At 36.0% G+C, this 18,517-nt stretch overlaps 1 long non-coding RNA gene across 2 annotated transcripts; it reads right to left on the reverse strand.

Moving 5' to 3' along the window:
• Positions 1-1,969: 1,969 nt before the first annotated feature.
• LOC131173306 (uncharacterized) lies at positions 1,970-18,056 on the reverse strand. 2 transcript variants are annotated; one of them, XR_009143555.1, is made up of 3 exons: positions 17,585-18,056; positions 14,157-14,314; positions 1,970-2,228 (listed from the first exon to the last, which is right to left on the reverse strand). It is a non-coding gene; the product is annotated as an uncharacterized LOC131173306 (long non-coding RNA). The 2 variants fall into 2 exon arrangements; XR_009143553.1 differs by lacking the exon at positions 14,157-14,314.
• Positions 18,057-18,517: the final 461 nt, after the last annotated feature.

Below are 18,517 nucleotides of genomic sequence, written 5' to 3' on the forward strand. Positions count from 1 at the left end.
TCATAAGAGCTTGAAGTATTTGGCCATTCAGAAAGAATTGAACTTGAGACAGAGGAGATGGTTAGAACTAATTAAAGACTATGATTGTCTAATAGACTATCAGCTAGGGAAAGCAAATGTGGTGGAGTCACAAGACTATGACAAGTCTCAGAGTTTCTCCTTTGTCCATAGTACATGAGTTGAAAGCACAGCATGCCAGTTTGGAGATTGATGATGAGGGACAGACAGTAGTTGCATGGCATGTACAGCCAGTGTTAATTGATCAGATCAGAATGGCTGCTCAAAATGATGAGAAATATCAGAAGCTACCGAAAGAAGTCCAACAGGGAAAGAAACCTGAATTTTCTATGAGAGATGATGGTTTATTGCTACATCAGGTTAGAATGTGCGTTCCTAATGATGTGGAATTGAGACGGATCATTATGAAGGAAGCACATGAGTCTCATTTTGCTATGAACCCCGGTGGAACTAAAATGTACAGAGGGCTAAAAGAGCATTACTGGTGGATGGGTATGAAAAGGGATGTAGCTGATTTTGTCTCCAAATGCCTAACTTTTTAGCAAGTGAAGGCAGAACATCAAGTACCAGCTGGTTTGTTACATCCATTGCCAGTACCGAAGTGGAAATGGGAATGGATTACTATGGATTTTGTGATGGGACTTCCAAGGACACAGAATAGTCATGACGTAATATGGTTTATAGTTGACAGACTGACCAAGTCTGCTCACTTTCTGCCAGTCCGGATGGACTATAGCCTAGAAAGATTGGCAAGATTGTACATAGATGAGATTGTAAGGCTGTGTGGAGTGCCAGTATCAATTGTATCTGACAGAGATCCTAGATTCACTTCTAGATTCTGGGATAGTCTTTAGAGAGCCCTAGGAACTAGATTGAACTTCAGCACGGCGTTCTACCCACAGACAGATGGCCAGTCTGAGAGGGTAATTCAAATCTTGGAGGATATGCTACGAGCTTGTGTGATTGAGTTTGAAGGTAGTTGGGATACACACTTGCCTTTGATTGAGTTTGCTTATAACAACAGCTATCAATCAAGCATTGGGATGTCTCCATATGAAGCTTTGTATGGCAGAAAGTGCAGAACTCCCCTATGTTGGGATGACATAGGTGAAAGAAAGATGACTAGGCTAGAAATTATTCAGCAGACAGAGGAAAAGATCAGATTGATCAGAGATCGACTCAAGGCTACATCAGACCGTCAGAATTCCTATATTGATTTGAAAAGAAGAGATATTGAATATGCAGTGGGTGATAAAGTATTCCTCAAAGTTTCTCCTTGGAAGAGGATTATGAGATTCGGCAGAAAAAGGAAACTGAGTCCTCATTTTATCGGACCATATGAGGTTCTGAAAAGAGTGGGTTCTTTGGCATATCGGTTGGCATTACCTCCAGAGCTAGAAAGGATACACAGTGTCTTCCATGTATCCATGTTAAGGAGGTACAGATCTGACCCATCTCATGTTCTATCAGTTGAAGAGATTGAGGTAAATCCAGACCTTTTATATGAGGAAGTGTCACAACTTACCCCTCTGTAAGGCGTAACATGATCCCGTAGAATATCTAATAAACTACCGAACTTCACCTACCAATAACTCATTAAGTACCCTACAAGGGATTTTAAAAAAATTTTCTTACTTTTTATAAGTGGTGAGCATTTTCTAATAGGTATCAAAATATTTAATTAGAGTTTGAAAACTAGTTAAGATTTTTGTCCTATTTTATTTTTTCGCAAATTTTATAAAAATTTTGGCAGAGTGCCGTCTGTATTTTGATAAAACAGTTCTTTAAATACCTGAAAAAAAAAACACTTCCAATAATTTATCTCATCAACTTCATCAAATCAACCTCCATCACAACCAATTTCAACATCATTTCTCAAATTCCAAAAATTCAAATCAGTAATTTCCAATTCAAATGACATCCAAAATAATACTAAGTAATTTCATTCAAATTAAAACAAAATACTTTCATTCATACTTCATTAAAATTAAAACAAATTACATTCATCCAAAATTTACATTAGAAAAATCCAAACTAATATTATTACAAACTTTATATAACTACTCATGACCATTTTCTACATTTACATATATTTACATACATCAACATAATTTTTACAATCAGGGTATAAAATATACTCGATAAAACTTCAGGGAAGGTGGCTCCACAATCCTTAGCAGCTCACTCTGCTGCTCCTCTAGTCTCTATATCTGCGACAGCAATAACAGCCATCGCTGAGTACTATGACTCAGTGGTACACAACATACTAAAATAATATTTATGTAGAATTTAAATCATATTTATTCAAAAATTAAACTGAACATGAGATATAAATTCAAAACATGAATTATAAAATTTTAATCCAAACAATTTCATTTCGAAAGTTTTAAAACAAATTTCATAAAAATACATAGTTATATCATGCCATTCGAAACAATAATTATCTCAATAGCCAGAGGCTTATGAGAAGTCACATCACAAGGCTAGCTAGCTCAAATATATGGGAACCCATTCTTTTTCTTCTTCTATTGGCACACACCTCAACAGTTCAGCCAGAGAAGGAATCAAAATTCGAAACTAATTTCCCCCACCAGCCATGTTAGTGAGGTATTCAAATATATGGTCATGACACTGTGGTTTCAAAACTATCTTAACAATTTACTAAACATATATTGCCATTTCAAACACAAACAATTAATCTTTCAATGATTTAAATCAAAAGTATAATAAACATTTCAATCCAATTGTGTCATAATTTAATATCTCAATTCATTCAAAAATAATTTGCAGAAGAAAATTTACAGAACTTCTATATTGTGCAAAAACCTTATATGAGTCACCTCTTGGCCTTGACTCGACACCTCGGGTTCTTTCCCAGTATTCCTTTCCACTGAAACACACAGTTTCACAGTGTTTCAGTATCACAATTTATCATAACTCCAAAAATAAATTCAAATTTACTTATACCTAGCTTTAATATGCTAAACTTGACGTTCTTTAAAATTTGTATTTCGATGTTACTATTTACAATACTATTCAAATCAATTAGTTGACTTTCTAAGGCTTAATAGGTATGGAAATTCTAATTTCACCCACATCCCACATTTTGGTTACCTAATTTATTGGTTTTGGTTATTTTCTCAAAACTTAAGTCTTTTAGGCAAAATTTCAAAATTTCAGTTTTGGTGTCCTATTTTGCACTGTTCCATTGGTCATGTTGCTGTTAGAATTTGGCTAAGTTTTCTTCATATAAATTGTTCTTTATTGATTATTTCTCTTTTTGAATCACTCCAATTGGTGTTTTGTAGCTCAAGTTATAGCCATTTGAACATGGCTGGCCAGATTGGTCTAACCCATATTTTCTGGGCACCAACTTGGTTCTGGCAGTTTTAGGTCACTAAATTTGGGTGGACAAATGACTTGGTTAAGTGCATAATTTGGACTTTTGTTCTTCATGAAAGTTTTAGGGCTATGTCTCAACTTCTACTGGCAAAATTTCAGGTCATTTGGACCTTCCTAGCCTAAGTTATGGCAAAATGAACAAACACTGTTCATTTGATCATTTTTGTACAGGTCAAATTGCCTAATCCGGATTTGGCCAATTTGTTCACTAAGTTATGGTCACTTTCTAGGCATGATTCCTAAATGAAAAAAGTGCCATTTTGTGTCTAGTTTCATTCCCAATTGGCCTCACACCAATTGGGTTGGTAAATTTTCAGTTTTGGTCCCTGAAAGGGATCTTGGTCATGCTGCCTGCAGAATGTCCATAACCAATCCGAATTTCCATTTGGTTCCAACACTTCCAACACACCACAATTGGTCATACATGACCATTTTTCAGCTCAAACAAGGTCAAACACACCATTTGACCAATTCTCAAAATTTCATCTCCCAAACCCTAGGTTCAAAACCCTAATTTTCATTCAATTCAAATCTAATGCAATTAAAGTCATTATTCAACACCTCCCCATATATTTCAACTCAAATATGCTTTTTAATTCATCAAAACCATGCAATCTCTACTCCCTTAAGTGCTGGCCAAAATTTATACATAGTCCACCTACTTGATTTGTTTCACTTATTTGTTAATTCCAAGTGTAACTTAGCTACTTAAACATAAATTCAAAGAGATAAGGAAGGAAGAACACTAACCTCAATTCTTTGATTTACAATCCACCAACTCTTTCACTTTCTCCTTTCTTCTTCTCCCTCAATCTTCTTTTCTAGTTTACATTGGAAGCTTTTTAGGGTTTAGGGTTTATTTTGGGAAGCTAAAATCAAGTTAAGTAAGCTTGATTCACTCATCAATGGTGGTCACACATGGTGGTGAGGGAGAGGGTGAGCATGGGTCACGACAAAAAAAAGAAGAAGAGTTTTATTTTTTTTTCTTTTCTTTTATGAATTTTTAACCTTTAGTAAGACAAAAATTATCCTAAAATTTAAATTTTTAATTATTAGGTTTATTGCATCATGCATGATGTCATGCATGATGTAATAAACTTTTTTCACTTTTTCAATTTTTTTCTTTTTCCTTTTTCATTTATTTTTCTTTAGTTCTTTAATTTAATTCTTAATCTCAAAATTTTCTTTTCTCAGATTTTATTAGACAGTTAGGTGAGGAGTCAGCTCTAGGGGTGAATTGACCAAATTGCCCCTCGCTGGTTTGATCCGGTTTGCTAATTATTTGATATTTCTTCCGGATCCCTAACCTAATTATTTGACTGGCTTAACAATTCTTTTTCATGATTTTCTCTTTTCCACTGTGTTTGCAATAGTCCTAAGGACCGCAACGTCACATTTTATGGTTCAAAATTTGAGTTTAAATCGACCTCGCAGTCCTTCCCGAGAAGGTCACCCATCGTTGTGACTCTCAGCTCATTTAACTTCTTATGTTCTATTTTTCTCATTTATACTTAACTAATTAACAATTGCTAATTATTTGTGTTCAGGGCTCATCTAGTTATCTTAGACATGGTTCTAATCCCTTTAATTATCTGGACCAACACTGGTCACCGAAATAGTGAAATATACCAGGCTATGCAAATAGGGGTGTTACAATTCTCCCCCCCTTAAAATAAATTTCGTCTCAAAATTTTACTTGGAATCAATCTCTAAACAGCTGTGGGTGCTGTCTCCTCATGTCCTCCTCTCATTCCCAAGTAGCCTCCTGGCCCGAATGATGGTTCCACAGCAATTTCACTAACGATATCTGCTTGTTCTGTAACTGCTTCACCTCATAAGCCAGAATCCCTATGGGTTCTTCCTCATATGTGAGGTATGGATTTACTTCAATCTCTTCTACTAGTAGTACATGAGATGGATCTGATTGATACCTCCTCAACATAGACACATGGAAGACATTATGTATCTTTTCTAACTCTGGAGGTAGTGCCAAACGATATGCCAAAGGACCCACTCTCTCCAGAACCTCATATGGCCCAATGAAACAAGGACTCAGTTTCCCCTTCTTGCCGAATCTCATAATTCTCCTCCAAGGGGAAACCTTAAGGAATACTTTCTCACCCACTGCATACTCAATATCTCTTCTCTTCATATCAATATAGGACTTCTGATGGTCTAATGCAGTCTTAAGTCGATCTCTGATCACCCTTATCTTCTCCTCAGTCTGCTAAACAATTTCGGGTCCAATCATCTTCCTTTCACCTATTTCATCCCAACATAATGGGGTTCTGCACTTTCTTCCATACAAAGCTTCATATGGAGGCTTCCCAATACTTGACCGGTAGCTGTTGTTGTAAGCAAACTCAATCAAAGGCAAGTGTGTGTCCCAACTGCCCTCAAACTCAATCACACAAGCCCGTAGCATGTCCTCCAAGATCTGAATTACCCTCTCAGACTGGCCATCTATCTGTGGGTGGAATGTCGTACTAAAGTTCAATCTAGTTCCTAGGGCTCTCTGAAGACTGCCCCAGAATATAGAAGTGAACCTAGGATCTCGGTCAGATACGATGGATACTGGCACTCCATGCAGTCTTACTATCTCATCAATGTACAACTTGGCCAATCTTTCTAAATTATAATCCATCCGAACTAGCAAAAATGAGCAGACTTAGTTAGTCTGTCAACAATGACCCAAACTGCATCATGACTCTTCTGTGTCCTCAGAAGTCCCATCACAAAATCCATCATTATTCTCTCCTATTTCCACTCTGGTACTGATAGTGGATGTAACAACCCAGCTGGTACTTGCTGACAAGTTAGGCATTTGAAAACAAATTCTGCCACATCTTTTTTCATACCCATCCACCAGTAATGCTCCTTTAGCCCTCTATACATTTTTGTGCCACCAAGGTGCATGGCAAAAGGAGACTCATGTGCTTCTTTAAAATGATCTGCCTCAAATCAACATCATTAGGAACATATATTCTGTCCTGGTGTAGCAGTAGAGCGTCATCTCTTATTGAGAATTCTAGTTTCTTGCCCTGCCAGACTTCTTCTAACAGCTTCTGATACTTTTGATCATTCTGAGCAGCCATTCTGATCTGATAAATCAACACTGGCTGTACATGCCATGCAACTGCTGTCTGGCCCTCATCATTAATCTCTAAGCTGGCATGTAATGATCTCAACTCACGTACCATAGACAAAGGAGAAACTCTGATACTTGCCATAGCCTTGCGACTTAAGGCATCAGCCACAACATTAGCTTTCCCTGGCTGATAGTCTATCAGACAATCATAGTCTTTTATTAACTCCAACCATCTCCTTTGTCTCAAATTCAACTCCTTCTGAGTTTCCAAATACTTCAAACTCTTATGATCTGTGTAGATGTAGCACTTCTCCCCATACAAATAGTGTCTCCAGATCTTAAGAGCAAATACAATAGCTGCAATCTCCAAGTCATGTGTTGGATAATTCCTCTCATGTGGTTTCAGCTGGCGTGATGCATAGACAATAACATTTCGGTCTTGCATCAATACACGGCCTAACCCATTGTGAGAAGCATCACTATAAACTGTGTATTCATTACCCGGAGTAGGTAAAGTCAGGACTGGAGCTCAGTCAAACATCTCTTCAATTTATCAAAACTCTGCTAGCATTTGTCCATCCACTGGAATTTCACATCTTTTCGAAGTAATTTGGTCAATGGAGATGCCAACATGGAGAATCCCTTCATAAATCGACGGTAGTATCCAGCTAAACTTAAAAAACTGCGAATCTCCGTGATATTTCTGGGTGGTCTCCAATTAAGGACAGCTTCTATCTTACTTGGATCTACCTTGATGCCCTCTACCGATACTACATGCCCCAAGAAAGACATTTCCTTCAGCCAAAATTCACACTTCGACAATTTAGCGTATAGCTGTTTCTCCCTCAAAGTCTGCAGTACAATTCGCAGATGTCTATCATGCTCCTCTGCACTCGTCGAGTAGACCAATATGTCATCAATGAATTGGTCTAGGTATGGTCTGAAGATAGTGTTCATCAGATCCATAAAAGCAGCTGGAGCATTAGTCAACCCGAATGGCATGACCAAGAACTCATAATGGCCATAGCAGGTTCTGAAGGCAATTTTAGGAATACTCTGCTCTTGTACTTTCAGCTGATAATAACCTGATCTCAGGTCAATTTTGGAGAACACAACAGCACCCCTCAACTGATCAAACAAGTCATCAATGCGGGGCAATGGATATCTATTCTTTATTATTGTAACACCCTCCCGGTAGCAACTCCGTACATTCTACTGTTCCGGTGACCAGTGTCGGTCCGGACAGCTAGAACGTCCGGAAAAATATTTAAACTAAAGTGAGGAATCATAATTAACTCAAATATTAATAAGAAAGATTTAGTAAAAATTTTAGAAATAAAATACAACTAAGTTAAATGAGCCGGTGCCCAAGCGATGGGTAACCCAGAGAGAAGTTGCGGTTCTCCAACTAGGAGCCCTAGACCCGGGTAAAAATTCATAAAATAATTTTTAGGACTCCAGAGAAGGGTCATTGAGGTTCCTATGGTATTAGAATACCAAGAAAATATTTAGAAAAATTTTTCAATCGGTACAGACAATTTTGACCCGTTAAGCCAAACGGAGGGCATTTTGGTCATTTCGCCTTCAGAGGTGATTTTTGGCCGACTTGTCCAGTTGAGTAAATAATTAATATGACATAAAATATGAATAAACATTACTAAAAATTAAATTGAAAATGAGTAGTGATGAAAAGAAAAGAAAATGTAATAAAATGCCAAATTATGACATATGATGATGTCATTTAAAAGTTTCCGCCAATTACATTTAAACAACCACTTAATTAACTAATAAAAAGAGATAATTGAGACAAAAGAAATCAAAATACCATCTGCTCTTCCTCACCCAAAAACGTTACACTCTCTCCCAAACCCATTCCTCCATGGAAGCTTAATGGAAGCTTGAGACATCCCACCAAATCACCATAAAACCTTTAGTCTTCTTCACAAAAACTTGATTTTACCTCTTGGGAAAGTGTTTGGCTGCCAAGAAAATTAAAGAAAGTGAAGGAAATTGAAGGGAAAATTCTGCCCTCCTAAGGTTAGTGCCTAATTTATTCTCTCTCACTCAATTCATGTTTAAGAACATGATTTAAGTTGAAATTGTAAGTTTAATGTATAAATTGAACTTTGAGAACTTGGAGACTTGAACAAAAATTAGGGTTTGCTCATGAAATGGTATATGAACATTCTAATGGTCAATTAGTGACCATTTTAGGTAAGTTAATCATAATTTGAAGTGAACTAAAGTGTTACAAACCCAATTGGTAGGCTGCCTAGGGACAACAGCAAGGAGGCTATGAATCCAGCCTGTTTGGACTGCCATATCTTTGGCTGTGTAGGTCCAATTGGTGTTTGGCCAATTATACATGAAACTAGACTTAAAATGGTACAATTTTTCTGAAGAAACCATGTCCAAAAGACCAAAGCAAGTGGACCAAAAATTGGCCCCAATCCGGATCCCCTGCAAACAGGTTCTGCAGAATGACCAAATGAACAGTAATGTTCATTTGGCCATAACTCACTATAGATATGGTCAATTGACATGAAATTTTTACAGCAACAAGTTAAGACATATACAAACAACTTTCATGAAGAAACCTACCCCAAATTATGACCAGAACCTATTCAACAAGGCAGTGGCAATCACTGTTCATGGTACTATAGATTTGGTAAATTCTGCAGATTGGAAATCCGGCCAGCTATGGTTTTTGGACCATATCTGGAGCTACAAAACTCCAAATGGAGTGATTCAAAAAAGGATATTCAACTAGACAAAATAAGGAACAACTTTCATGTTTACCATTTCCTCAAATTCCCACTGCAACAGTGCTTAATGGAACAGTAAATTTAGGCTTCAAAAACTGAAAATTCTGCCCTCTTGGTTTTAAGTTTAGAAATGGTATGGGTGCTCAATTCCAACAAGTTTTAAATGTAAAATGTGGTATGTTGGGAGTGTCAAAACCAATGTACCTATTTTTTATCAAAAATTCAACATTTTTGTTGACCAATGAGATGAATAGTGACACCAAAACTTGAAACTCAAAATTTGAAGAATTCAAAAGTATTAAATGCCCTAGTATACCTAACAAGATTGGTTTAGATAGTTTGGCATGCCAATAGGGTTCAGTTAGCAGTACTGCACATGGCAATATTCCATTCTGTGATTTCATGGCTTTTAGCCATTCTGACCTTGTATTGAGATGTGACCTCGTGCCTAATATTATTTCTGACTTGTTAGTGTTACATTGCACACCGGGAGATACATATGTGACCGATGGTGTGATGGCCCGAGGTACTTGATACCCAGTGCCAGTTTACCCGTTTATCCAGTCCAGTCGTCTAGTATAGGTTACTTGGGCAACCAAATGAATGAAAGTGGACAAAGTTAAAGAAATAAATGAATATAACAGATACAAAACAAATAAGACATATACATATTTATTTTCTGCTACTTTCTTTTATTTTATTATTGCACCACTAAGCATTATTGCTTAGCGCGTTGCTTTTGCCACGCGTAGGTTCTGGAGATACAGATCGTGAGCCCAGTAGACCGCAGACTGGGTGAGTCCATCCTGCAGTTCTGCACAGTGTCCGTGTCACCACAACTTCTGCAGTGCATTGGTAGGACACTAGGTGTCATTTTGGTATTTTGTAACTAAATTTCTATTTTCTCATATGTAAATGAACTTATGTAATGTATTTTGAGGTTCATGTAAATAATGAAGATTTATGGTTATGTATGGAAGTAATTTGAGTATTTATTTGTTGTTCGTATATGAGTACCCTGAGAAATGATGATTGAGAACTTAAATTGAAAATTGTTGAGATTATGATATTGAAGTTTGAGAATGATTGAATATGAATATTGGAAGTGTTTTTCACAGATTCCGAAGAACTGTTTTCTCCATTTTTAGCCGGTACTCTGCCGGATTTTCTTTAAAATTTTCGGAACCTCAAATAAATAATAATTTTGATAAATGGCTTAAATAAATTATATTTCATAAATTATATTCAAAATTACGACAAAAATTAATTAAGGTAAAATAGAGTGTGCCGGTACACCGTGTGACATATCTTACCCGGATATACTGTAGACGGGTAAGGGGTGTCACAATTATCACCTTATTTAACTGGCGATAGTCAATGCATAACCGGAGAGTGCCATCTTTCTTCTTTACAAACAACACTGGCACTCCCCAAGGTGACACACTAGGACGGATAAAGCCCTTATCAAGCAGCTCTTGCAACTACACTTTCAACTCTTTCAATTCTGCTGGTGCCATTCTATATGGTGTTATGGAGATTGGGTCCACACCAGGCATAACATTAATCTCAAACTGCACTTCTCTTTCTGGAGGTAATCCTGGCAATTCATCAAGAAACACATCTGGAAAGTCACATATGGTAGGGATGTCCCTCAATGCTAGACTCCCCACTTGGGTGTCTATCACATGTGCCAAGTATGCTTCACACCTCTTTCTGATCAACCTTCTGGCTAGTGCAGCCGAAATGATATTTGATGGCAGTAACTGCCTCTCCCCATGTATTACCACATCACCATACAGAGGGAGACTAAAAGTGACTGTCTTCAGTCTACAGTCAATCATGGCATAATGTCTGGCTAACCAATCCATGCCCAAGATAATATCATAATCTCTGAAGGGCATTTCAATCAAATCTGACAGAAAAACATGTCCTTGGATCACCAAAGGACAGTCTTTATAGATTCTGTTAACCCGAACCTTTTTTCCTAATAGACTAGTTACTAGCACTTTAAAACCCATTTTGACACATGGAACAGCAAGTGAACTGACTATGCTAGCACTAACATACGAGTGGGTTGAACCGGGATCAAACAGTACAAATACATCTTGATCAGAGATAGAGAATGTACAGGTCAGATTGCCTAATCCGGATTTGGTTAATTTGTTCACTAAGTTATGGCCACTTTCTAGGCATGATTCCTAAATGAAAAATGTGCTATTTTGTGTCTAGTTTCATTCCCAATTGGCCTCATACTAATTGGGTTGGTAAATTTTCAGTTTTGGTCCCTGAAATGGACCTTGGTCATGCTGCCTGCAGAATGTCCATAACCAATCCGAATTTCCATTTGGTTCCAACACTTCCAACACACCACAATTGGTCATACATGACCATTTTTCAGCTCAAACAAGGTCAAACACACCATTTGACCAATTCTCAAAATTTCATCTCCCAAACCCTAGGTCCAAAACCCTAACTTTCATACAATTCAAATCTAATGCAATTAAAGTCATTATTCAACACCTCCCCATATATTTCAACTCAAATATGCTTTGTTTTTTCATTTGGCCATAACTTGGGCTAGGCAGATCCAAATGACCTGAAATTTTACCAATAGAAAGTTGAGACATAGCCCTACAACTTTCATGAGGAACACAAGTCTAAATTATGCCCTTAACCAAGTCATTTAGCCACCCAAAGTTAGTGATCTAAAACTGCTAAAACCAAGTTGGTGCCCAGAAAATCTGGGTTAGGCCAATCCGGCCAGCCATGTTCAAATGGCTATAACTTGAGCTACAAAACTCCAATTAGAGTGATTCAAAAAGGGAAATAAAGTTAAGACAATAAGGAATAATTTCTATAAAGTGCTCTGATACCACTAAAACATGTCACACCCTACTCCTTGTAAGATGTACACCTAATAAATTACCACACTTCGCCTACCGATAACCCATTAAATATACTACAAGGGATTTTAAAATAATTTTCGTTCATTTTTAAATTGGTGGGTAAAATTTTTTTCAGATATTAAAAACCTTTATTTAAAGTGCAAACATAAATCTTTTTTTATATATATATTTAAAATCTCCATAATTTGTATAAAAATTTTGGCAGAGTGCCGTCTGTATTTTGAGAAAACAATTCTTCAAAACCTGAAAATAAAGACACTCCCAATATATTTCTCAATCACAACTCCATTAATCGATTTCATTTTACAAATCAGTACAAGCAACTCAATACACAGTTTAAATTAAATCAAACATTGAAATATCTCATTAAGGTAACAAAATTAATATTTACATTCATGGGAACATTAAAAATTTAGTAGTACAAAACTTTATAAGTACATAAAATCTCAAGATAATATTACAATAATTTGTATTTAATTACAGTCAAAAAATATATTACAAAAGAGTTAAAGGTCCCTTAGGCAAATCCCACGGCAAAGCACGGAGATGGTTTTGGGTTCAAAAAGTAATGATATATAAAATGGGGGAACTAATCACTAGAGGTGCCTTTTGGTGGAATGGCCTGGAGAGTTGGAAGAACTCCAGGGTTAAGCGTGCTCACTTGAGAGAAATCCTAGGATGGGTGACCTCCTGGGAAGTTTTCCATTCCACCTATGGGACAAAACCGTGAGGCTTATGGCCAAAGCGGACAATTCCTCTAGTGGTTGGAGCCCGATCGTTACAATTGGTATCAAAGCCGCTCGCGTGTCCTCTTGGACGATGGTGGGGCAAACCTCAGCGAGGACGTTAGGTCCCAAAATGGGAGGAGAAAGGTCCCTTAGGCAAATCTCACATCGACAAAGCACGGAGATGGTCTTGGGTTCAAAAAGTAATAAAATATAAAATGGGGGAACTAATCACTAGAGGCGCCTTTTGGTGGAATGGCCTGGAGAGTTGGAAGAACTCCAGGGTTAAGCGTGCTCCCTTGAGAGAAATCCTAGGATGGGTGACCTCCTGGGAAGTTCTCCATTCCACCTATGGGACAAAACCGTGAGGCTTATGGCCAAAGCGGACAATTCCTCTAGTGGTTGGAGCCCAATCATTACAAGAAGAACCCGTAGAGATTCTGGCATATGAGGTGAAGCAGCTAAGGAACAAACAGATACCCTTGGTGAAAGTGCTGTGGAACCATCATATTAGCCAGGAAGCTACTTGGGAACGTAAAGAGGACATGAGGAGACAGCACCCACAGTTGTTCAGAGACTAATGCCAGGTAAAATTTCAAGACAAAATTTATTTTAAGGGGGAAAGAATTGTAATACTCCTATATTCGGTAGTGCGTTCTACTGTTCCGACGACCAGCGTTTGTCCAGATAGATAGAATGCCTAAAATTACACTTAAATGTTAGTGAGGAGACATAAAATAATAAAATACAATAAAATAAAATACAAGAAAAATTAAGAAAAAATAAAAAAGAGAAAATAAAACTAAGTTAAACGAGCCAAAAATCGTAGCGATGGGTGACCGCACTGGAAAGTTATGGGATAGACCGTTAACTAGCCCTAGACTGCGGGGAACCCTAGAAAATACTTTTAAGACTTAAATAAACATCTATTGAAGTATAAATGACATTGAAAATATCAAAGAAAATTTAATTAATTAGTACAAAGAAAAATAAAAAATCGAGAAACCGACAAAAATTGGTGTTACCGAAAAATCGGAAATACAAACCGAATAAGGGCATTTTGGTCAATTAACACCTAGAGTTTCCTTTTGACCTCAATGTCCATTAAAAATAAGAAGTGTTACAGTTTGAAGATGTCATGAAAAATAAAAATGTGGTACATTATATGAATAGTGGAAGAAATGAGGCATAAATGCAAATTATGGAACTTTAAGTAATTTAATCATTTAATCTAAGTTAGTGCTCTACTAACCTCAACTTATGGGACCTATATAAACTATTTTGGACAGAACCTTGAGTCATCTTCAACCTTTAAACACTCCAGCCGATTGAATCTCCATTGAAACTCCATAGCCAAAGCTTGAACAAACCTCCATGCACCTTAATTCAAGCCATGTTTCTTCAAACTCCCTTCATTAAAAGTGGTCCTCACATCATGGGCAGTAAGTAGGCAGCAAAGAGGAGAGAAAATATCAAGTTTTAGCAAGCTCCAACAAGAGGTAAGTGTCCATTTTCTTCTCTTCCTTAATTAAAACTTGTGTTGAGGTTGTGGGTAGTATTTTGGGTAAAGAAATTTGAAGAAATGGTTGACTTATGGGACTGTCCATTTTTTGCAGCCATGGGAAGTGAGTTTGCTTGAGTTTTTCTTACATTAAATTGGTGGGAATTGAAGGGAAATTATGTTGATTAACGTTATAAGATAATTTAGCCAATGTATTTTATGTGTATGTGTGAATTGAGCAATTGAAATTAAGGATTTGTGAAGGAAATTCAATACCTAAGTAAACTGCCATTTTGGGTAGCCTTTAAACCCATGAAATTATGTATGATATCATGAAACTTATTGATGAATTCTAGTGGTGATGATATAGGGGCCGTTTGTATGATTGAGGATGGAAGTTATATGTAATGGTTAGGAGCATTCATGTGTATGTATTATTTAGAATTGGATATTGTGAATTGGAAGTGTAATTGGTGCATTGTAAATTGGTTATATTCTGCCCAAAGTTATTATAATGTAAAGTAATGAATGGTTGTGGTATGATACAAATCCAGAATTGTTTGGGAATTGAAGTTATAGTTAGTTGAATGTGTGAATGGTTAATGCCTCAAAAATGTGTTAAGGGCAGTATATGTTTTAGGCTATAAGTGGACTTGTGTGACTCTAATTGAGTTGAGGCCAATTGGAGGTGCAACTAGGCACAAAATGTGCCAACTTTCATGAAGAAAGCCTACCTAAATTCTGTCCAGAAAGTGACATGAGAATTGGCCAAATCCAGATTAGTGACTTTGCAAATCTGAAAATTGATCATTTGAACAGCAATCAGCATTTTAGCCATAACTTACTCAAAACAGGTCCAAATGACCTAAAATTTATATGGTTGGAAAGCTTAGACATAGGGCTACATCTTTTATAGAGATCACAAAACCCAGAAATGACCATAAGCAAGTCAAAATGCTTGCACAAATTTGGGTATAAAAATTGCCAGAATTGGAAATGACCTAAAAATGACCTAAGTTTGCCATTTTAGTGCAACCTGTCTAGTATTGGTAAAATGACCATAACTTTGTCTAGTAAACTCCAAAATGACCTAAAATTGTGGCAAAAGTTCACTAAGACATAGACCTATAAGTTTGTAATTCGGACCAGAACCCGAAAACCGAGGAAACTAGGTCATCCGGCTAGGTCAAAATAGCATACCAAAATCTAATAAATTGCAATAAAATATAATACACTTGAAAATGAAATTGGTAACATGTACCAACACTATAGGACTATAAAATGTGACATATTGGTAACATTAAAATTTATTCCCCTAAAGTGCATCAAAGGTCAACATTATAGGTTGACTAATGAAAGCAATATTATTAAAAAAATTTAATTATTGAACCTTATTATTAGAGACAATTTAACTAAGTACTGAAACACTTTAAATTGTGTGTTTCAGTTAGCAAAGACTCAAGGAAGGGAAAAGAAACACTGAGTCAAGGCTAAGAGGCTACTCATCTGAGGTTTGTGTACAACAGTTATTTCTTTTGAATTTTCAATTGAAATAAATTATGACAATTTGTATGTTATTGCTTAAAGTATGGAAAATTTGTTTGAATGGAATTTGATGGATACTTATTGGTTGAAAAATATTGTAAATGGTTTGAAACCACAACTATCATGTATATTTGATTGAATTCCTCACTAGCTTGTCTAGTGGGACGAATTGGCTTTGAATTCCCTCTCTGGCTGAAGTGTTGAGGTGTGTGTCAGTTGAGGACGAATAGGATGAGTACTCATATAATTGCTAACTAGCTATGTTATTCCTCATTAGCCATTGGCTTCTGGGACAAATTGGACTATGGAATCATGATTAAGTTGTGTGTGTGATTTATTGATATTCATTGAGACATTGTGAAATGGAGTTTAATTCTTTATGACATTCTCTGTCTTTTGAATTTAACTATGATTTTAAGTATCCACAGTTTATATGATTTATGGTTTATGATTTTAAATTGCATTTTCTTAATGTTGTGCACCACTAAGACATTAGCTCAGCGATAGCTTTTTCATTGCTGTCGCAAGTAGAAAAACAGACAGACAGAGCAGCAGAGTAGGCTGCTTGTGCTACATTTTGGGATTTTGCCGGGTATATTGAGTATACCACCTTTTGTAATTTTTGTAGTAATGTTTGTGCACTGTATATATATATTGTACTTGGTCTTGAGCAGTTGTAAACTAAAGTTGTAATATATTTATTTTTTATCTCAGCTTTTGAACTACTCAGTCATTTTGTAGTCTATCTTTGGAAATATTAAAAATTGATATTGAATTGAGTTTAACAAATATTGAGAAAATTGATTTGTGTTGAGTCATACTGGAGTTTAGGATTGAACAAATATATTGGAAGTGTTTTTTTTTAGGTTTTTGAAGAACTGTTTTATTCAAAATACAGATGGCACTTTGCCAAAATTTTTACAGAAATTACTGATACTTCATATTTGTTATTTGAGTTCACTTCAGTTAAAAAAAAAAAAAAAATCTAATACCTGTCTAAAGTGCTTACCACTGTAAAAAGGAATAAGAAAATGTTTAAAATTCCTTGTAGTATATTTAATGGGTTATCAGTAGGCAAAGTTTGGTAATTCATTAGGTATACTACCGAATCATATTATGCCTTATAGAGGAAAAGGTGTGACACCTGTAGGGTCAGTAAGGTACCTAGTCTGTAAAATTTTTTACAATCTTCTCTATAATATAAGCATCTAGAAAATTGGATTTTCAATATTTAGCCAATTTTTAACACAACATGCAAAGATGTGCACATAGCATGGATGCAAAATTTAAAATAGCAAAAGGTATCTGCAAAGAGGTTAGTGAGATACCTTCATCTAGGCTCGAAAATGAGTTGGTGCTAGAAACAGAGAAAAAAGGCAGTGCTAGGAATAGAGAGAAAAGGCAGTGCAAATATTCTTGAGCTTGGGGTACTAAATCCTAGAATACTCTGGAAGCCAATAGAGGGACCCATACACTTGTGAAATGGAGATAGTTGGGTAGAATTTGAAGTAAAAGCACTATAAGCCATCTTTGCACAACAAATTCAAAGGTGATGTCTCCAATGTCAACATAGAACAAGTCCCAAGCCTACAATCTACCAAAATCATAAAAGCACCTAATGGATTGAAACATACCTGCGAATTTCAATGTCATATCTAGAAATCCAAAGATTCAGATGCTAGAAGTGCCACAAACGGCAAAGCGAGACTAGAGATAGTGCGGCGACATATGAGGGAAGCACTAGTGATGATGGGAAGTAGCAAACGAAAATGGAAATACCAATGGTGGCTCACAAGGCGATGGAGAAATGCAAAAACGCTGTGTAAGGGAAAAGAAAAAAAAAAAGCAAGAGAAGAAGAAGAATGCCGATAAGAAGAGATGATCGGCAGCATAAAGGAGACGTGGTTTTGGGTGTAGGAAAAGACAAAAGTATAGTGTGAATGGAAAAGAGAGAGAATGTGGTAGGATAAGAATGGTGCTAAAAGGATGAATTGTGATTGGGTATATAATAAGACAAATTTGGTTAGGAATCTTATCTCTTGGTAATTGGATGAGTCTTAAAAAGGAGAATTATTTTTAAATTAAAGTTCTTGGAGATAAGGCAAGTGATTGAGATCCAATTTTCACAGGAAATTAACATTTCATGTGGAATGGCTTGTTCAACCAATGTTTGCACCAAAATATTAATTTTTTAATCATTAATTATTTTCATAGTTATTAAACCCGAATCGTACTAACTGATGAACCAGCCCTCAAATTGATATGGGTTTGTAATTGAATCAGACAAAAAAATAACTTGATGTGACCTAATCAACTTGGCGGTTGATCCGAAATGTTCAATTAGTCAATAGAATCAATTATTTTTTAATGTGGCAAGGAAAATTGAATTCAAAATCTTATAAAAAGTCTGTAAAATCAAAACTAATTAACAAACTCGGTAGTTATGTGTGTGTAATTTCAATATCAATATATATATATATATATATAATAAATTTTATAAAGTAATTTATTTATTTATTTTCAAAATATACTTAATATTCTATAAATATTTAAAAGATAATTATATA

This window comes from Hevea brasiliensis, chromosome 2 (assembly GCF_030052815.1).
Source record: "Hevea brasiliensis isolate MT/VB/25A 57/8 chromosome 2, ASM3005281v1, whole genome shotgun sequence".
In the NCBI taxonomy this organism is placed as follows: domain Eukaryota; kingdom Viridiplantae; phylum Streptophyta; class Magnoliopsida; order Malpighiales; family Euphorbiaceae; genus Hevea; species Hevea brasiliensis.